Genomic DNA, 19,028 nt, shown 5'->3' with positions numbered 1-19,028 from the left:
CACCCTGAATCCAGCTCAATTATTCACACCTAACCACCTGAAGGCACTAAAATTACTGGTAGCTAAGGAAAACAACGATCAGCCACGAGGTTTGGTAATCTTTTGTAGCCTTCTATCATTTGGATTGTTTATTTGCTCTTCTTTTTTTTTTTTTTTTAACTTGCTTTATTATTTCACCACAGCCTAAAGGAAAGGCTTCCCAGCGGGCGTGCCTTTGAATGTACCCGTCATGTCATACTTACCTGGCAGGGGAGCAATAGCCATGATCCCTAAGGTGACTCTCCCAGAGTGAGGCTGGTTCATTGCACTCCGTACCAGTTGATCTCTGCGATTTCCTCAAATGTGGGAAACTCGACTGCATAATTTATGGTAGTGGGGGACTGCGTTCGCGCTTTCCCCTGTGTTTGCTTGTTTGACAAAAATAGAGAACTTCACCAATTCTGACGAAGGATAATTTCAGCCACGGCACCCGTCTTCTTTGGCTCTTACTTTCCACATCAAGCAGGCAGCGACAATCATTTCCTAGGCTTGATCATTTTTATTATCTATGTTTTCTGGAGACCAGTTTTAAGCCAGAATTTCACTTTTTATTTTTCACTTTTCAGCTTTTTTTTATCCTGACTTCTTTTGATTTATTGTATGCTTCAATGCAATGGAAGAAATAAAGAATTGGAGACCTATATTACGTCTTCCAACAGAACGTAACGTTTGATTGAATTTCTGGGAAAAAAAGATTTTCTGGATCAAGGCAGTGAATTGCCGCTTGAGACAATCAGACCAAACCTTAGGAATAGCTGGGTGGTCGCTAGCACTTACTAATGAACACCATGGAATTTTGAAAAAGCCACCACAAATGTTCTTTCAGCCCTGTTGAGTGTGGATGAAGAGAAGACAGGTGCTAGGCAAGGGTCATTCCTATCGATGGAGTCATGAAATGTGTGACTTTGGGGACGAACATAGACCAGCGGATTGTGTACTCTGCCTAATGGCTGCTGTAGTAGAATCTTGGCAAAACCGTTTCCAAAGAGAGAAAAAAAATTGTACAAGGTTTGCTGCAAGATATGGTTGCCCTCACTCTCTGTTATAGGTTTGGAACCATTCCAAGATGCCATATAAGAAGACCGAGGAATTTGTTGGGGTTTAAGCTTCCCTGTAGGAGGAAGCGGGCCTAATTAGAATATTGCCTCCCACAATCCTTTGCAATGGCTTATGGTCATGAACTTTTTCTCACCGCTGTCTTAAAGTGTCCTTACGTGGTAGCTCTTAAAAGCTGGCCCACTTGAACAGTTAACTTTGCGCAGTGGCAGTATCGTAGCCCATGAGGTCAATCCGAGGCGTGATTATTGCTAATTGAAAACTTTACCCAATACCCCGCCATGATGACTTGAAATACAGTCAGCATTGGCAATTTTTGACAGGCTCTAAGGAGACTGAAAGATTGGTTTAAAAAAAGTTTATGGCGCCCCATGTCTAGGGCGTGTCTTACGTGACTCCCGTTTCTTCCTGAGCTCTGTTGCACCATTCCTTCCGCTGGCTTCCTTGCATTTCCCTTTTACCTTTCTCTCCCACTGAATCCACTTGTTTCCGGCAGCACACTATTCTCACTACATGCTACGAATTCCCATCCTTCGGCTCATTGGCCTAGCATTTGCCTTTATGCAAATTGCTCCTTCGCACCCTGAATCCAGCTCAATTATTCACACCTAACCACCTGAAGGCACTAAAATTACTGGTAGCTAAGGAAAACAACGATCAGCCACGAGGTTTGGTAATCTTTTGTAGCCTTCTATCATTTGGATTGTTTATTTGCTCTTCTTTTTTTTTTTTTTTTAACTTGCTTTATTATTTCACCACAGCCTAAAGGAAAGGCTTCCCAGCGGGCGTGCCTTTGAATGTACCCGTCATGTCATACTTACCTGGCAGGGGAGCAATAGCCATGATCCCTAAGGTGACTCTCCCAGAGTGAGGCTGGTTCATTGCACTCCGTACCAGTTGATCTCTGCGATTTCCTCAAATGTGGGAAACTCGACTGCATAATTTATGGTAGTGGGGGACTGCGTTCGCGCTTTCCCCTGTGTTTGCTTGTTTGACAAAAATAGAGAACTTCACCAATTCTGACGAAGGATAATTTCAGCCACGGCACCCGTCTTCTTTGGCTCTTACTTTCCACATCAAGCAGGCAGCGACAATCATTTCCTAGGCTTGATCATTTTTATTATCTATGTTTTCTGGAGACCAGTTTTAAGCCAGAATTTCACTTTTTATTTTTCACTTTTCAGCTTTTTTTTATCCTGACTTCTTTTGATTTATTGTATGCTTCAATGCAATGGAAGAAATAAAGAATTGGAGACCTATATTACGTCTTCCAACAGAACGTAACGTTTGATTGAATTTCTGGGAAAAAAAGATTTTCTGGATCAAGGCAGTGAATTGCCGCTTGAGACAATCAGACCAAACCTTAGGAATAGCTGGGTGGTCGCTTGCACTTACTAATGAACACCATGGAATTTTGAAAAAGCCACCACAAATGTTCTTTCAGCCCTGTTGAGTGTGGATGAAGAGAAGACAGGTGCTAGGCAAGGGTCATTCCTATCGATGGAGTCATGAAATGTGTGACTTTGGGGACGAACGTAGACCAGCGGATTGTGTACTCTGCCTAATGGCTGCTGTAGTAGAATCTTGGCAAAACTGTTTCCAAAGAGAGAAAAAAAATTGTACAAGGTTTGCTGCAAGATATGGTTGCCCTCACTCTCTGTTATAGGTTTGGAACCATTCCAAGATGCCATATAAGAAGACCGAGGAATTTGTTGGGGTTTAAGCTTCCCTGTAGGAGGAAGCGGGCCTAATTAGAATATTGCCTCCCATAATCCTTTGCAATGGCTTATGGTCATGAACTTTTTCTCACCGCTGTCTTAAAGTGTCCTTACGTGGTAGCTCTTAAAAGCTGGCCCACTTGAACAGCTAGCTTTGCGCAGTGGCAGTATCGTAGCCCATGAGGTCAATCCGAGGCGTGATTATTGCTAATTGAAAACTTTACCCAATACCCCGCCATGATGACTTGAAATACAGTCAGCATTGGCAATTTTTGACAGGCTCTAAGGAGACTGAAAGATTGGTTTAATAAAAGTTTATGGCGCCCCATGTCTAGGGCGTGTCTTACGTGACTCCCGTTTCTTCCTGAGCTCTGTTGCACCATTCCTTCCGCTGGCTTCTTAGCATTTCCCTTTTACCTTTCTCTCCCACTGAATTCACTTGTTTCCGGCAGCACACTATTCTCACTACATGCTACGAATTCCCATCCTTCGGCTCATTGGCCTAGCATTTGCCTTTATGCAAATTGCTCCTTCGCACCCTGAATCCAGCTCAATTATTCACACCTAACCACCTGAAGGCACTAAAATTACTGGTAGCTAAGGAAAACAACGATCAGCCACGAGGTTTGGTAATCTTTTGTAGCCTTCTATCATTTGGATTATTTATTTGCTTTTTTTTTTTTTTAACTTGCTTTATTATTTCACCACAGCCTAAAGGAAAGGCTTCCCAGCGGGCGTGCCTTTGAATGTACCCGTCATGTCATACTTACCTGGCAGGGGAGCAATAGCCATGATCCCTAAGGTGGCTCTCCCAGAGTGAGGCTGGTTCATTGCACTCCGTACCAGTTGACCTCTGCGATTTCCTCAAATGTGGGAAACTCGACTGCATAATTTATGGTAGTGGGGGACTGCGTTCGCGCTTTCCCCTGTGTTTGCTTGTTTGACAAAAATAGAGAACTTCACCAATTCTGACGAAGGATAATTTCAGCCACGGTACCCGTCTTCTTTGGCTCTTACTTTCCGCATCAAGCAGGCAGCGACAATCATTTCCTAGGCTTGATCATTTTTATTATCTATGTTTTCTGGAGACCAGTTTTAAGCCAGAATTTCACTTTTTATTTTAACTTTTCAGCTTTTTTTTCATCATTTTTTTATCCTGACTTCTTTTGATTTATTGTATGCTTCAATGCAATGGAAGAAATAAAGAATTGGAGACCTATATTACGTCTTCCAACAGAACGTAACGTTTGATTGAATTTCTGGGAAAAAAAGATTTTCTGGATCAAGGCAGTGAATTGCCGCTTGAGACAATCAGACCAAACCTTAGGAATAGCTGGGTGGTCGCTAGCACTTACTAATGAACACCATGGAATTTTGAAAAAGCCACCACAAATGTTCTTTCAGCCCTGTTGAGTGTGGATGAAGAGAAGACAGGTGCTAGGCAAGGGTCATTCCTATCGATGGAGTCATGAAATGTGTGACTTTGGGGACGAACGTAGACCAGCGGATTGTGTACTCTGCATAATGGCTGCTGTAGAAGAATCTTGGCAAAACCGTTTCCAAAGAGAGAAAAAAAATTGTACAAGGTTTGCTGCAAGATATGGTTGCCCTCACTCTCTGTTATAGGTTTGGAACCATTCCAAGATGCCATATAAGAAGACCGAGGAATTTGTTGGGGTTTAAGCTTCCCTGTAGGAGGAAGCGGGCCTAATTAGAATATTGCCTCCCACAATCCTTTGCAATGGCTTATGGTCATGAACTTTTTCTCACCGCTGTCTTAAAGTGTCCTTACGTGGTAGCTCTTAAAAGCTGGCCCACTTGAACAGCTAGCTTTGCGCAGTGGCAGTATCGTAGCCCATGAGGTCAATCCGAGGCGTGATTATTGCTAATTGAAAACTTTACCCAATACCCCGCCATGATGACTTGAAATACAGTCAGCATTGGCAATTTTTGACAGGCTCTAAGGAGACTGAAAGATTGGTTTAATAAAAGTTTATGGCGCCCCATGTCTAGGGCGTGTCTTACGTGACTCCCGTTTCTTCCTGAGCTCTGTTGCACCATTCCTTCCGCTGGCTTCTTAGCATTTCCCTTTTACCTTTCTCTCCCACTGAATTCACTTGTTTCCGGCAGCACACTATTCTCACTACATGCTACGAATTCCCATCCTTCGGCTCATTGGCCTAGCATTTGCCTTTATGCAAATTGCTCCTTCGCACCCTGAATCCAGCTCAATTATTCACACCTAACCACCTGAAGGCACTAAAATTACTGGTAGCTAAGGAAAACAACGATCAGCCACGAGGTTTGGTAATCTTTTGTAGCCTTCTATCATTTGGATTGTTTATTTGCTCTTCTTTTTATTTTTTTTTTAACTTGCTTTATTATTTCACCACAGCCTAAAGGAAAGGCTTCCCAGCGGGCGTGCCTTTGAATGTACCCGTCATGTCATACTTACCTGGCAGGGGAGCAATAGCCATGATCTCTAAGGTGGCTCTCCCAGAGTGAGGCTGGTTCATTGCACTCCGTACCAGTTGACCTCTGCGATTTCCTCAAATGTGGGAAACTCGACTGCATAATTTATGGTAGTGGGGGACTGCGTTCGCGCTTTCCCCTGTGTTTGCTTGTTTGACAAAAATAGAGAACTTCACCAATTCTGACGAAGGATAATTTCAGCCACGGCACCCGTCTTCTTTGGCTCTTACTTTCCGCATCAAGCAGGCAGCGACAATCATTTCCTAGGCTTGATCATTTTTATTATCTATGTTTTCTGGAGACCAGTTTTAAGCCAGAATTTCACTTTTTATTTTAACTTTTCTGCTTTTTTTTCCATCATTTTTTTATCCTGACTTCTTTTGATTTATTGTATGCTTCAATGCAATGGAAGAAATAAAGAATTGGAGACCTATATTACGTCTTCCAACAGAACGTAACGTTTGATTGAATTTCTGGGAAAAAAAGATTTTCTGGATCAAGGCAGTGAATTGCCGCTTGAGACAATCAGACCAAACCTTAGGAATAGCTGGGTGGTCGCTAGCACTTACTAATGAACACCATGGAATTTTGAAAAAGCCACCACAAATGTTCTTTCAGCCCTGTTGAGTGTGGATGAAGAGAAGACAGGTGCTAGGCAAGGGTCATTCCTATCGATGGAGTCATGAAATGTGTGACTTTGGGGACGAACGTAGACCAGCGGATTGTGTACTCTGCCTAATGGCTGCTGTAGTAGAATCTTGGCAAAACCGTTTCCAAAGAGAGAAAAAAAATTGTACAAGGTTTGCTGCAAGATATGGTTGCCCTCACTCTCTGTTATAGGTTTGGAACCATTCCAAGATGCCATATAAGAAGACCGAGGAATTTGTTGGGGTTTAAGCTTCCCTGTAGGAGGAAGCGGGCCTAATTAGAATATTGCCTCCCACAATCCTTTGCAATGGCTTATGGTCATGAACTTTTTCTCACCGCTGTCTTAAAGTGTCCTTACGTGGTAGCTCTTAAAAGCTGGCCCACTTGAACAGTTAACTTTGCGCAGTGGCAGTATCGTAGCCCATGAGGTCAATCCGAGGCGTGATTATTGCTAATTGAAAACTTTACCCAATACCCCGCCATGATGACTTGAAATACAGTCAGCATTGGCAATTTTTGACAGGCTCTAAGGAGACTGAAAGATTGGTTTAAAAAAAGTTTATGGCGCCCCATGTCTAGGGCGTGTCTTACGTGACTCCCGTTTCTTCCTGAGCTCTGTTGCACCATTCCTTCCGCTGGCTTCCTTGCATTTCCCTTTTACCTTTCTCTCCCACTGAATCCACTTGTTTCCGGCAGCACACTATTCTCACTACATGCTACGAATTCCCATCCTTCGGCTCATTGGCCTAGCATTTGCCTTTATGCAAATTGCTCCTTCGCACCCTGAATCCAGCTCAATTATTCACACCTAACCACCTGAAGGCACTAAAATTACTGGTAGCTAAGGAAAACAACGATCAGCCACGAGGTTTGGTAATCTTTTGTAGCCTTCTATCATTTGGATTGTTTATTTGCTCTTCTTTTTTTTTTTTTTTTAACTTGCTTTATTATTTCACCACAGCCTAAAGGAAAGGCTTCCCAGCGGGCGTGCCTTTGAATGTACCCGTCATGTCATACTTACCTGGCAGGGGAGCAATAGCCATGATCCCTAAGGTGACTCTCCCAGAGTGAGGCTGGTTCATTGCACTCCGTACCAGTTGATCTCTGCGATTTCCTCAAATGTGGGAAACTCGACTGCATAATTTATGGTAGTGGGGGACTGCGTTCGCGCTTTCCCCTGTGTTTGCTTGTTTGACAAAAATAGAGAACTTCACCAATTCTGACGAAGGATAATTTCAGCCACGGCACCCGTCTTCTTTGGCTCTTACTTTCCACATCAAGCAGGCAGCGACAATCATTTCCTAGGCTTGATCATTTTTATTATCTATGTTTTCTGGAGACCAGTTTTAAGCCAGAATTTCACTTTTTATTTTTCACTTTTCAGCTTTTTTTTATCCTGACTTCTTTTGATTTATTGTATGCTTCAATGCAATGGAAGAAATAAAGAATTGGAGACCTATATTACGTCTTCCAACAGAACGTAACGTTTGATTGAATTTCTGGGAAAAAAAGATTTTCTGGATCAAGGCAGTGAATTGCCGCTTGAGACAATCAGACCAAACCTTAGGAATAGCTGGGTGGTCGCTAGCACTTACTAATGAACACCATGGAATTTTGAAAAAGCCACCACAAATGTTCTTTCAGCCCTGTTGAGTGTGGATGAAGAGAAGACAGGTGCTAGGCAAGGGTCATTCCTATCGATGGAGTCATGAAATGTGTGACTTTGGGGACGAACGTAGACCAGCGGATTGTGTACTCTGCCTAATGGCTGCTGTAGTAGAATCTTGGCAAAACCGTTTCCAAAGAGAGAAAAAAAATTGTACAAGGTTTGCTGCAAGATATGGTTGCCCTCACTCTCTGTTATAGGTTTGGAACCATTCCAAGATGCCATATAAGAAGACCGAGGAATTTGTTGGGGTTTAAGCTTCCCTGTAGGAGGAAGCGGGCCTAATTAGAATATTGCCTCCCACAATCCTTTGCAATGGCTTATGGTCATGAACTTTTTCTCACCGCTGTCTTAAAGTGTCCTTACGTGGTAGCTCTTAAAAGCTGGCCCACTTGAACAGTTAACTTTGCGCAGTGGCAGTATCGTAGCCCATGAGGTCAATCCGAGGCGTGATTATTGCTAATTGAAAACTTTACCCAATACCCCGCCATGATGACTTGAAATACAGTCAGCATTGGCAATTTTTGACAGGCTCTAAGGAGACTGAAAGATTGGTTTAAAAAAAGTTTATGGCGCCCCATGTCTAGGGCGTGTCTTACGTGACTCCCGTTTCTTCCTGAGCTCTGTTGCACCATTCCTTCCGCTGGCTTCCTTGCATTTCCCTTTTACCTTTCTCTCCCACTGAATCCACTTGTTTCCGGCAGCACACTATTCTCACTACATGCTACGAATTCCCATCCTTCGGCTCATTGGCCTAGCATTTGCCTTTATGCAAATTGCTCCTTCGCACCCTGAATCCAGCTCAATTATTCACACCTAACCACCTGAAGGCACTAAAATTACTGGTAGCTAAGGAAAACAACGATCAGCCACGAGGTTTGGTAATCTTTTGTAGCCTTCTATCATTTGGATTGTTTATTTGCTCTTCTTTTTTTTTTTTTTTTAACTTGCTTTATTATTTCACCACAGCCTAAAGGAAAGGCTTCCCAGCGGGCGTGCCTTTGAATGTACCCGTCATGTCATACTTACCTGGCAGGGGAGCAATAGCCATGATCCCTAAGGTGACTCTCCCAGAGTGAGGCTGGTTCATTGCACTCCGTACCAGTTGATCTCTGCGATTTCCTCAAATGTGGGAAACTCGACTGCATAATTTATGGTAGTGGGGGACTGCGTTCGCGCTTTCCCCTGTGTTTGCTTGTTTGACAAAAATAGAGAACTTCACCAATTCTGACGAAGGATAATTTCAGCCACGGCACCCGTCTTCTTTGGCTCTTACTTTCCACATCAAGCAGGCAGCGACAATCATTTCCTAGGCTTGATCATTTTTATTATCTATGTTTTCTGGAGACCAGTTTTAAGCCAGAATTTCACTTTTTATTTTTCACTTTTCAGCTTTTTTTTATCCTGACTTCTTTTGATTTATTGTATGCTTCAATGCAATGGAAGAAATAAAGAATTGGAGACCTATATTACGTCTTCCAACAGAACGTAACGTTTGATTGAATTTCTGGGAAAAAAAGATTTTCTGGATCAAGGCAGTGAATTGCCGCTTGAGACAATCAGACCAAACCTTAGGAATAGCTGGGTGGTCGCTAGCACTTACTAATGAACACCATGGAATTTTGAAAAAGCCACCACAAATGTTCTTTCAGCCCTGTTGAGTGTGGATGAAGAGAAGACAGGTGCTAGGCAAGGGTCATTCCTATCGATGGAGTCATGAAATGTGTGACTTTGGGGACGAACATAGACCAGCGGATTGTGTACTCTGCCTAATGGCTGCTGTAGTAGAATCTTGGCAAAACCGTTTCCAAAGAGAGAAAAAAAATTGTACAAGGTTTGCTGCAAGATATGGTTGCCCTCACTCTCTGTTATAGGTTTGGAACCATTCCAAGATGCCATATAAGAAGACCGAGGAATTTGTTGGGGTTTAAGCTTCCCTGTAGGAGGAAGCGGGCCTAATTAGAATATTGCCTCCCATAATCCTTTGCAATGGCTTATGGTCATGAACTTTTTCTCACCGCTGTCTTAAAGTGTCCTTACGTGGTAGCTCTTAAAAGCTGGCCCACTTGAACAGCTAGCTTTGCGCAGTGGCAGTATCGTAGCCCATGAGGTCAATCCGAGGCGTGATTATTGCTAATTGAAAACTTTACCCAATACCCCGCCATGATGACTTGAAATACAGTCAGCATTGGCAATTTTTGACAGGCTCTAAGGAGACTGAAAGATTGGTTTAATAAAAGTTTATGGCGCCCCATGTCTAGGGCGTGTCTTACGTGACTCCCGTTTCTTCCTGAGCTCTGTTGCACCATTCCTTCCGCTGGCTTCTTAGCATTTCCCTTTTACCTTTCTCTCCCACTGAATTCACTTGTTTCCGGCAGCACACTATTCTCACTACATGCTACGAATTCCCATCCTTCGGCTCATTGGCCTAGCATTTGCCTTTATGCAAATTGCTCCTTCGCACCCTGAATCCAGCTCAATTATTCACACCTAACCACCTGAAGGCACTAAAATTACTGGTAGCTAAGGAAAACAACGATCAGCCACGAGGTTTGGTAATCTTTTGTAGCCTTCTATCATTTGGATTATTTATTTGCTTTTTTTTTTTTTTAACTTGCTTTATTATTTCACCACAGCCTAAAGGAAAGGCTTCCCAGCGGGCGTGCCTTTGAATGTACCCGTCATGTCATACTTACCTGGCAGGGGAGCAATAGCCATGATCCCTAAGGTGGCTCTCCCAGAGTGAGGCTGGTTCATTGCACTCCGTACCAGTTGACCTCTGCGATTTCCTCAAATGTGGGAAACTCGACTGCATAATTTATGGTAGTGGGGGACTGCGTTCGCGCTTTCCCCTGTGTTTGCTTGTTTGACAAAAATAGAGAACTTCACCAATTCTGACGAAGGATAATTTCAGCCACGGTACCCGTCTTCTTTGGCTCTTACTTTCCGCATCAAGCAGGCAGCGACAATCATTTCCTAGGCTTGATCATTTTTATTATCTATGTTTTCTGGAGACCAGTTTTAAGCCAGAATTTCACTTTTTATTTTAACTTTTCAGCTTTTTTTTCATCATTTTTTTATCCTGACTTCTTTTGATTTATTGTATGCTTCAATGCAATGGAAGAAATAAAGAATTGGAGACCTATATTACGTCTTCCAACAGAACGTAACGTTTGATTGAATTTCTGGGAAAAAAAGATTTTCTGGATCAAGGCAGTGAATTGCCGCTTGAGACAATCAGACCAAACCTTAGGAATAGCTGGGTGGTCGCTAGCACTTACTAATGAACACCATGGAATTTTGAAAAAGCCACCACAAATGTTCTTTCAGCCCTGTTGAGTGTGGATGAAGAGAAGACAGGTGCTAGGCAAGGGTCATTCCTATCGATGGAGTCATGAAATGTGTGACTTTGGGGACGAACGTAGACCAGCGGATTGTGTACTCTGCATAATGGCTGCTGTAGAAGAATCTTGGCAAAACCGTTTCCAAAGAGAGAAAAAAAATTGTACAAGGTTTGCTGCAAGATATGGTTGCCCTCACTCTCTGTTATAGGTTTGGAACCATTCCAAGATGCCATATAAGAAGACCGAGGAATTTGTTGGGGTTTAAGCTTCCCTGTAGGAGGAAGCGGGCCTAATTAGAATATTGCCTCCCACAATCCTTTGCAATGGCTTATGGTCATGAACTTTTTCTCACCGCTGTCTTAAAGTGTCCTTACGTGGTAGCTCTTAAAAGCTGGCCCACTTGAACAGCTAGCTTTGCGCAGTGGCAGTATCGTAGCCCATGAGGTCAATCCGAGGCGTGATTATTGCTAATTGAAAACTTTACCCAATACCCCGCCATGATGACTTGAAATACAGTCAGCATTGGCAATTTTTGACAGGCTCTAAGGAGACTGAAAGATTGGTTTAATAAAAGTTTATGGCGCCCCATGTCTAGGGCGTGTCTTACGTGACTCCCGTTTCTTCCTGAGCTCTGTTGCACCATTCCTTCCGCTGGCTTCTTAGCATTTCCCTTTTACCTTTCTCTCCCACTGAATTCACTTGTTTCCGGCAGCACACTATTCTCACTACATGCTACGAATTCCCATCCTTCGGCTCATTGGCCTAGCATTTGCCTTTATGCAAATTGCTCCTTCGCACCCTGAATCCAGCTCAATTATTCACACCTAACCACCTGAAGGCACTAAAATTACTGGTAGCTAAGGAAAACAACGATCAGCCACGAGGTTTGGTAATCTTTTGTAGCCTTCTATCATTTGGATTGTTTATTTGCTCTTCTTTTTATTTTTTTTTTAACTTGCTTTATTATTTCACCACAGCCTAAAGGAAAGGCTTCCCAGCGGGCGTGCCTTTGAATGTACCCGTCATGTCATACTTACCTGGCAGGGGAGCAATAGCCATGATCTCTAAGGTGGCTCTCCCAGAGTGAGGCTGGTTCATTGCACTCCGTACCAGTTGACCTCTGCGATTTCCTCAAATGTGGGAAACTCGACTGCATAATTTATGGTAGTGGGGGACTGCGTTCGCGCTTTCCCCTGTGTTTGCTTGTTTGACAAAAATAGAGAACTTCACCAATTCTGACGAAGGATAATTTCAGCCACGGCACCCGTCTTCTTTGGCTCTTACTTTCCGCATCAAGCAGGCAGCGACAATCATTTCCTAGGCTTGATCATTTTTATTATCTATGTTTTCTGGAGACCAGTTTTAAGCCAGAATTTCACTTTTTATTTTAACTTTTCTGCTTTTTTTTCCATCATTTTTTTATCCTGACTTCTTTTGATTTATTGTATGCTTCAATGCAATGGAAGAAATAAAGAATTGGAGACCTATATTACGTCTTCCAACAGAACGTAACGTTTGATTGAATTTCTGGGAAAAAAAGATTTTCTGGATCAAGGCAGTGAATTGCCGCTTGAGACAATCAGACCAAACCTTAGGAATAGCTGGGTGGTCGCTAGCACTTACTAATGAACACCATGGAATTTTGAAAAAGCCACCACAAATGTTCTTTCAGCCCTGTTGAGTGTGGATGAAGAGAAGACAGGTGCTAGGCAAGGGTCATTCCTATCGATGGAGTCATGAAATGTGTGACTTTGGGGACGAACGTAGACCAGCGGATTGTGTACTCTGCCTAATGGCTGCTGTAGTAGAATCTTGGCAAAACCGTTTCCAAAGAGAGAAAAAAAATTGTACAAGGTTTGCTGCAAGATATGGTTGCCCTCACTCTCTGTTATAGGTTTGGAACCATTCCAAGATGCCATATAAGAAGACCGAGGAATTTGTTGGGGTTTAAGCTTCCCTGTAGGAGGAAGCGGGCCTAATTAGAATATTGCCTCCCACAATCCTTTGCAATGGCTTATGGTCATGAACTTTTTCTCACCGCTGTCTTAAAGTGTCCTTACGTGGTAGCTCTTAAAAGCTGGCCCACTTGAACAGTTAACTTTGCGCAGTGGCAGTATCGTAGCCCATGAGGTCAATCCGAGGCGTGATTATTGCTAATTGAAAACTTTACCCAATACCCCGCCATGATGACTTGAAATACAGTCAGCATTGGCAATTTTTGACAGGCTCTAAGGAGACTGAAAGATTGGTTTAAAAAAAGTTTATGGCGCCCCATGTCTAGGGCGTGTCTTACGTGACTCCCGTTTCTTCCTGAGCTCTGTTGCACCATTCCTTCCGCTGGCTTCCTTGCATTTCCCTTTTACCTTTCTCTCCCACTGAATCCACTTGTTTCCGGCAGCACACTATTCTCACTACATGCTACGAATTCCCATCCTTCGGCTCATTGGCCTAGCATTTGCCTTTATGCAAATTGCTCCTTCGCACCCTGAATCCAGCTCAATTATTCACACCTAACCACCTGAAGGCACTAAAATTACTGGTAGCTAAGGAAAACAACGATCAGCCACGAGGTTTGGTAATCTTTTGTAGCCTTCTATCATTTGGATTGTTTATTTGCTCTTCTTTTTTTTTTTTTTTTAACTTGCTTTATTATTTCACCACAGCCTAAAGGAAAGGCTTCCCAGCGGGCGTGCCTTTGAATGTACCCGTCATGTCATACTTACCTGGCAGGGGAGCAATAGCCATGATCCCTAAGGTGACTCTCCCAGAGTGAGGCTGGTTCATTGCACTCCGTACCAGTTGATCTCTGCGATTTCCTCAAATGTGGGAAACTCGACTGCATAATTTATGGTAGTGGGGGACTGCGTTCGCGCTTTCCCCTGTGTTTGCTTGTTTGACAAAAATAGAGAACTTCACCAATTCTGACGAAGGATAATTTCAGCCACGGCACCCGTCTTCTTTGGCTCTTACTTTCCACATCAAGCAGGCAGCGACAATCATTTCCTAGGCTTGATCATTTTTATTATCTATGTTTTCTGGAGACCAGTTTTAAGCCAGAATTTCACTTTTTATTTTTCACTTTTCAGCTTTTTTTTATCCTGACTTCTTTTGATTTATTGTATGCTTCAATGCAATGGAAGAAATAAAGAATTGGAGACCTATATTACGTCTTCCAACAGAACGTAACGTTTGATTGAATTTCTGGGAAAAAAAGATTTTCTGGATCAAGGCAGTGAATTGCCGCTTGAGACAATCAGACCAAACCTTAGGAATAGCTGGGTGGTCGCTAGCACTTACTAATGAACACCATGGAATTTTGAAAAAGCCACCACAAATGTTCTTTCAGCCCTGTTGAGTGTGGATGAAGAGAAGACAGGTGCTAGGCAAGGGTCATTCCTATCGATGGAGTCATGAAATGTGTGACTTTGGGGACGAACGTAGACCAGCGGATTGTGTACTCTGCCTAATGGCTGCTGTAGTAGAATCTTGGCAAAACTGTTTCCAAAGAGAGAAAAAAAATTGTACAAGGTTTGCTGCAAGATATGGTTGCCCTCACTCTCTGTTATAGGTTTGGAACCATTCCAAGATGCCATATAAGAAGACCGAGGAATTTGTTGGGGTTTAAGCTTCCCTGTAGGAGGAAGCGGGCCTAATTAGAATATTGCCTCCCATAATCCTTTGCAATGGCTTATGGTCATGAACTTTTTCTCACCGCTGTCTTAAAGTGTCCTTACGTGGTAGCTCTTAAAAGCTGGCCCACTTGAACAGCTAGCTTTGCGCAGTGGCAGTATCGTAGCCCATGAGGTCAATCCGAGGCGTGATTATTGCTAATTGAAAACTTTACCCAATACCCCGCCATGATGACTTGAAATACAGTCAGCATTGGCAATTTTTGACAGGCTCTAAGGAGACTGAAAGATTGGTTTAATAAAAGTTTATGGCGCCCCATGTCTAGGGCGTGTCTTACGTGACTCCCGTTTCTTCCTGAGCTCTGTTGCACCATTCCTTCCGCTGGCTTCTTAGCATTTCCCTTTTACCTTTCTCTCCCACTGAATTCACTTGTTTCCGGCAGCACACTATTCTCACTACATGCTACGAATTCCCATCCTTCGGCTCATTGGCCTAGCATTTGCCTTTATGCAAATTGCTCCTTCGCACCCTGAATCCAGCTCAATTATTCACACCTAACCACCTGAAGGCACTAAAATTACTGGTAGCTAAGGAAAACAACGATCAGCCACGAGGTTTGGTAATCTTTTGTAGCCTTCTATCATTTGGATTGTTTATTTGCTCTTCTTTTTTTTTTTTTTTTAACTTGCTTTATTATTTCACCACAGCCTAAAGGAAAGGCTTCCCAGCGGGCGTGCCTTTGAATGTACCCGTCATGTCATACTTACCTGGCAGGGGAGCAATAGCCATGATCTCTAAGCTGGCTCTCCCAGAGTGAGGCTGGTTCATTGCACTCCGTACCAGTTGACCTCTGCGATTTCCTCAAATGTGGGAAACTCGACTGCATAATTTATGGTAGTGGGGGACTGCGTTCGCGCTTTCCCCTGTGTTTGCTTGTTTGACAAAAATAGAGAACTTCACCAATTCTGACGAAGGATAATTTCAGCCACGGCACCCGTCTTCTTTGGCTCTTACTTTCCGCATCAAGCAAGCAGCGACAATCATTTCCTAGGCTTGATCATTTTTATTATCTATGTTTTCTGGAGACCAGTTTTAAGCCAGAATTTCACTTTTTATTTTAATTTTTCTGCTTTTTTTTCCATCATTTTTTTATCCTGACTTCTTTTGATTTATTGTATGCTTCAATGCAATGGAAGAAATAAAGAATTGGAGACCTATATTACGTCTTCCAACAGAACGTAACGTTTGATTGAATTTCTGGGAAAAAAAGATTTTCTGGATCAAGGCAGTGAATTGCCGCTTGAGACAATCAGACCAAACCTTAGGAATAGCTGGGTGGTCGCTAGCACTTACTAATGAACACCATGGAATTTTGAAAAAGCCACCACAAATGTTCTTTCAGCCCTGTTGAGTGTGGATGAAGAGAAGACAGGTGCTAGGCAAGGGTCATTCCTATCGATGGAGTCATGAAATGTGTGACTTTGGGGACGAACGTAGACCAGCGGATTGTGTACTCTGCCTAATGGCTGCTGTAGTAGAATCTTGGCAAAACCGTTTCCAAAGAGAGAAAAAAAATTGTACAAGGTTTGCTGCAAGATATGGTTGCCCTCACTCTCTGTTATAGGTTTGGAACCATTCCAAGATGCCATATAAGAAGACCGAGGAATTTGTTGGGGTTTAAGCTTCCCTGTAGGAGGAAGCGGGCCTAATTAGAATATTGCCTCCCACAATCCTTTGCAATGGCTTATGGTCATGAACTTTTTCTCACCGCTGTCTTAAAGTGTCCTTACGTGGTAGCTCTTAAAAGCTGGCCCACTTGAACAGTTAACTTTGCGCAGTGGCAGTATCGTAGCCCATGAGGTCAATCCGAGGCGTGATTATTGCTAATTGAAAACTTTACCCAATACCCCGCCATGATGACTTGAAATACAGTCAGCATTGGCAATTTTTGACAGGCTCTAAGGAGACTGAAAGATTGGTTTAAAAAAAGTTTATGGCGCCCCATGTCTAGGGCGTGTCTTACGTGACTCCCGTTTCTTCCTGAGCTCTGTTGCACCATTCCTTCCGCTGGCTTCCTTGCATTTCCCTTTTACCTTTCTCTCCCACTGAATCCACTTGTTTCCGGCAGCACACTATTCTCACTACATGCTACGAATTCCCATCCTTCGGCTCATTGGCCTAGCATTTGCCTTTATGCAAATTGCTCCTTCGCACCCTGAATCCAGCTCAATTATTCACACCTAACCACCTGAAGGCACTAAAATTACTGGTAGCTAAGGAAAACAACGATCAGCCACGAGGTTTGGTAATCTTTTGTAGCCTTCTATCATTTGGATTGTTTATTTGCTCTTCTTTTTTTTTTTTTTTTAACTTGCTTTATTATTTCACCACAGCCTAAAGGAAAGGCTTCCCAGCGGGCGTGCCTTTGAATGTACCCGTCATGTCATACTTACCTGGCAGGGGAGCAATAGCCATGATCCCTAAGGTGACTCTCCCAGAGTGAGGCTGGTTCATTGCACTCCGTACCAGTTGATCTCTGCGATTTCCTCAAATGTGGGAAACTCGACTGCATAATTTATGGTAGTGGGGGACTGCGTTCGCGCTTTCCCCTGTGTTTGCTTGTTTGACAAAAATAGAGAACTTCACCAATTCTGACGAAGGATAATTTCAGCCACGGCACCCGTCTTCTTTGGCTCTTACTTTCCACATCAAGCAGGCAGCGACAATCATTTCCTAGGCTTGATCATTTTTATTATCTATGTTTTCTGGAGACCAGTTTTAAGCCAGAATTTCACTTTTTATTTTTCACTTTTCAGCTTTTTTTTATCCTGACTTCTTTTGATTTATTGTATGCTTCAATGCAATGGAAGAAATAAAGAATTGGAGACCTATATTACGTCTTCCAACAGAACGTAACGTTTGATTGAATTTCTGGGAAAAAAAGATTTTCTGGATCAAGGCAGTGAATTGCCGCTTGAGACAATCAGACCAAACCTTAGGAATAGCTGGGTGGTCGCTAGCACTTACTAATGAACACCATGGAATTTTGAAAAAGCCACCACAAATGTTCTTTCAGCCCTGTTGAGTGTGGATGAAGAGAAGACAGGTGCTAGGCAAGGGTCATTCCTATCGATGGAGTCATGAAATGTGTGACTTTGGGGACGAACGTAGACCAGCGGATTGTGTACTCTGCCTAATGGCTGCTGTAGTAGAATCTTGGCAAAACTGTTTCCAAAGAGAGAAAAAAAATTGTACAAGGTTTGCTGCAAGATATGGTTGCCCTCACTCTCTGTTATAGGTTTGGAACCATTCCAAGATGCCATATAAGAAGACCGAGGAATTTGTTGGGGTTTAAGCTTCCCTGTAGGAGGAAGCGGGCCTAATTAGAATATTGCCTCCCATAATCCTTTGCAATGGCTTATGGTCATGAACTTTTTCTCACCGCTGTCTTAAAGTGTCCTTACGTGGTAGCTCTTAAAAGCTGGCCCACTTGAACAGCTAGCTTTGCGCAGTGGCAGTATCGTAGCCCATGAGGTCAATCCGAGGCGTGATTATTGCTAATTGAAAACTTTACCCAATACCCCGCCATGATGACTTGAAATACAGTCAGCATTGGCAATTTTTGACAGGCTCTAAGGAGACTGAAAGATTGGTTTAATAAAAGTTTATGGCGCCCCATGTCTAGGGCGTGTCTTACGTGACTCCCGTTTCTTCCTGAGCTCTGTTGCACCATTCCTTCCGCTGGCTTCTTAGCATTTCCCTTTTACCTTTCTCTCCCACTGAATTCACTTGTTTCCGGCAGCACACTATTCTCACTACATGCTACGAATTCCCATCCTTCGGCTCATTGGCCTAGCATTTGCCTTTATGCAAATTGCTCCTTCGCACCCTGAATCCAGCTCAATTATTCACACCTAACCACCTGAAGGCACTAAAATTACTGGTAGCTAAGGAAAACAACGATCAGCCACGAGGTTTGGTAATCTTTTGTAGCCTTCTATCATTTGGATTATTTATTTGCTTTTTTTTTTTTTTTAACTTGCTTTATTATTTCACCACAGCCTAAAGGAAAGGCTTCCCAGCGGGCGTGCCTTTGAATGTACCCGTCATGTCATACTTACCTGGCAGGGGAGCAATAGCAATGATCCCTAAGGTGGCTCTCCCAGAGTGAGGTTGGTTCATTGCACTCCGTACCAGTTGACCTCTGCGATTTCCTCAAATGTGGGAAACTCGACTGCATAATTTATGGTAGTGGGGGACTGCGTTCGCGCTTTCCCCTGTGTTTGCTTGTTTGACAAAAATAGAGAACTTCACCAATTCTGACGAAGGATAATTTCAGCCACGGCACCCGTCTTCTTTGGCTCTTACTTTCCACATCAAGCAGGCAGCGACAATCATTTCCTAGGCTTGATCATTTTTATTATCTATGTTTTCTGGAGACCAGTTTTAAGCCAG

The 19,028-nt window shown here is 43.1% G+C and overlaps 23 non-coding genes across 23 annotated transcripts; all 23 read left to right on the top strand.

Annotated features, from left to right (window-relative positions):
* The first annotated feature begins 234 nt into the window (after positions 1-234).
* LOC134591037 (U1 spliceosomal RNA) lies at positions 235-401 on the top strand. Its single transcript, XR_010087874.1, has one exon. It is a non-coding gene; the product is annotated as a U1 spliceosomal RNA (small nuclear RNA).
* An 888-nt stretch (positions 402-1,289) lies between these two features.
* Positions 1,290-1,430, top strand: LOC134592692 (U4 spliceosomal RNA). Its single transcript, XR_010089281.1, has one exon. It is a non-coding gene; the product is annotated as a U4 spliceosomal RNA (small nuclear RNA).
* Positions 1,431-1,908: 478 nt separating this feature from the next.
* Positions 1,909-2,075, top strand: LOC134591036 (U1 spliceosomal RNA). Its single transcript, XR_010087873.1, has one exon. It is a non-coding gene; the product is annotated as a U1 spliceosomal RNA (small nuclear RNA).
* Positions 2,076-2,963: 888 nt separating this feature from the next.
* LOC134592172 (U4 spliceosomal RNA) lies at positions 2,964-3,104 on the top strand. The gene has a single exon (XR_010088836.1). It is a non-coding gene; the product is annotated as a U4 spliceosomal RNA (small nuclear RNA).
* Positions 3,105-3,575: 471 nt separating this feature from the next.
* On the top strand, positions 3,576-3,742 carry LOC134589746 (U1 spliceosomal RNA). Its single transcript, XR_010086775.1, has one exon. It is a non-coding gene; the product is annotated as a U1 spliceosomal RNA (small nuclear RNA).
* Positions 3,743-4,641: 899 nt separating this feature from the next.
* LOC134592171 (U4 spliceosomal RNA) lies at positions 4,642-4,782 on the top strand. Its single transcript, XR_010088835.1, has one exon. It is a non-coding gene; the product is annotated as a U4 spliceosomal RNA (small nuclear RNA).
* A 478-nt stretch (positions 4,783-5,260) lies between these two features.
* On the top strand, positions 5,261-5,427 carry LOC134589632 (U1 spliceosomal RNA). Its single transcript, XR_010086677.1, has one exon. It is a non-coding gene; the product is annotated as a U1 spliceosomal RNA (small nuclear RNA).
* Positions 5,428-6,327: 900 nt separating this feature from the next.
* LOC134592691 (U4 spliceosomal RNA) lies at positions 6,328-6,468 on the top strand. Its single transcript, XR_010089280.1, has one exon. It is a non-coding gene; the product is annotated as a U4 spliceosomal RNA (small nuclear RNA).
* A 478-nt stretch (positions 6,469-6,946) lies between these two features.
* Positions 6,947-7,113, top strand: LOC134591035 (U1 spliceosomal RNA). The gene has a single exon (XR_010087872.1). It is a non-coding gene; the product is annotated as a U1 spliceosomal RNA (small nuclear RNA).
* Positions 7,114-8,001: 888 nt separating this feature from the next.
* LOC134592690 (U4 spliceosomal RNA) lies at positions 8,002-8,142 on the top strand. Its single transcript, XR_010089279.1, has one exon. It is a non-coding gene; the product is annotated as a U4 spliceosomal RNA (small nuclear RNA).
* Positions 8,143-8,620: 478 nt separating this feature from the next.
* On the top strand, positions 8,621-8,787 carry LOC134591034 (U1 spliceosomal RNA). Its single transcript, XR_010087871.1, has one exon. It is a non-coding gene; the product is annotated as a U1 spliceosomal RNA (small nuclear RNA).
* Positions 8,788-9,675: 888 nt separating this feature from the next.
* LOC134592170 (U4 spliceosomal RNA) lies at positions 9,676-9,816 on the top strand. Its single transcript, XR_010088834.1, has one exon. It is a non-coding gene; the product is annotated as a U4 spliceosomal RNA (small nuclear RNA).
* Positions 9,817-10,287: 471 nt separating this feature from the next.
* On the top strand, positions 10,288-10,454 carry LOC134589745 (U1 spliceosomal RNA). Its single transcript, XR_010086774.1, has one exon. It is a non-coding gene; the product is annotated as a U1 spliceosomal RNA (small nuclear RNA).
* Positions 10,455-11,353: 899 nt separating this feature from the next.
* LOC134592169 (U4 spliceosomal RNA) lies at positions 11,354-11,494 on the top strand. Its single transcript, XR_010088833.1, has one exon. It is a non-coding gene; the product is annotated as a U4 spliceosomal RNA (small nuclear RNA).
* Positions 11,495-11,972: 478 nt separating this feature from the next.
* On the top strand, positions 11,973-12,139 carry LOC134589630 (U1 spliceosomal RNA). The gene has a single exon (XR_010086676.1). It is a non-coding gene; the product is annotated as a U1 spliceosomal RNA (small nuclear RNA).
* A 900-nt stretch (positions 12,140-13,039) lies between these two features.
* LOC134592688 (U4 spliceosomal RNA) lies at positions 13,040-13,180 on the top strand. Its single transcript, XR_010089278.1, has one exon. It is a non-coding gene; the product is annotated as a U4 spliceosomal RNA (small nuclear RNA).
* Positions 13,181-13,658: 478 nt separating this feature from the next.
* LOC134591032 (U1 spliceosomal RNA) lies at positions 13,659-13,825 on the top strand. The gene has a single exon (XR_010087870.1). It is a non-coding gene; the product is annotated as a U1 spliceosomal RNA (small nuclear RNA).
* Positions 13,826-14,713: 888 nt separating this feature from the next.
* LOC134592168 (U4 spliceosomal RNA) lies at positions 14,714-14,854 on the top strand. Its single transcript, XR_010088832.1, has one exon. It is a non-coding gene; the product is annotated as a U4 spliceosomal RNA (small nuclear RNA).
* A 478-nt stretch (positions 14,855-15,332) lies between these two features.
* Positions 15,333-15,499, top strand: LOC134590865 (U1 spliceosomal RNA). Its single transcript, XR_010087726.1, has one exon. It is a non-coding gene; the product is annotated as a U1 spliceosomal RNA (small nuclear RNA).
* Positions 15,500-16,399: 900 nt separating this feature from the next.
* Positions 16,400-16,540, top strand: LOC134592686 (U4 spliceosomal RNA). The gene has a single exon (XR_010089277.1). It is a non-coding gene; the product is annotated as a U4 spliceosomal RNA (small nuclear RNA).
* A 478-nt stretch (positions 16,541-17,018) lies between these two features.
* Positions 17,019-17,185, top strand: LOC134591031 (U1 spliceosomal RNA). Its single transcript, XR_010087869.1, has one exon. It is a non-coding gene; the product is annotated as a U1 spliceosomal RNA (small nuclear RNA).
* An 888-nt stretch (positions 17,186-18,073) lies between these two features.
* Positions 18,074-18,214, top strand: LOC134592167 (U4 spliceosomal RNA). Its single transcript, XR_010088831.1, has one exon. It is a non-coding gene; the product is annotated as a U4 spliceosomal RNA (small nuclear RNA).
* Positions 18,215-18,686: 472 nt separating this feature from the next.
* On the top strand, positions 18,687-18,853 carry LOC134591137 (U1 spliceosomal RNA). The gene has a single exon (XR_010087959.1). It is a non-coding gene; the product is annotated as a U1 spliceosomal RNA (small nuclear RNA).
* The last annotated feature ends 175 nt before the right edge of the window (positions 18,854-19,028 follow it).

This window comes from Pelobates fuscus, chromosome 2 (assembly GCF_036172605.1).
Source record: "Pelobates fuscus isolate aPelFus1 chromosome 2, aPelFus1.pri, whole genome shotgun sequence".
Lineage (NCBI taxonomy): Eukaryota > Metazoa > Chordata > Amphibia > Anura > Pelobatidae > Pelobates > Pelobates fuscus.
Note: the sequence above shows the minus strand (reverse complement) of the source record. Positions and strands in the feature narration are given on the sequence as shown.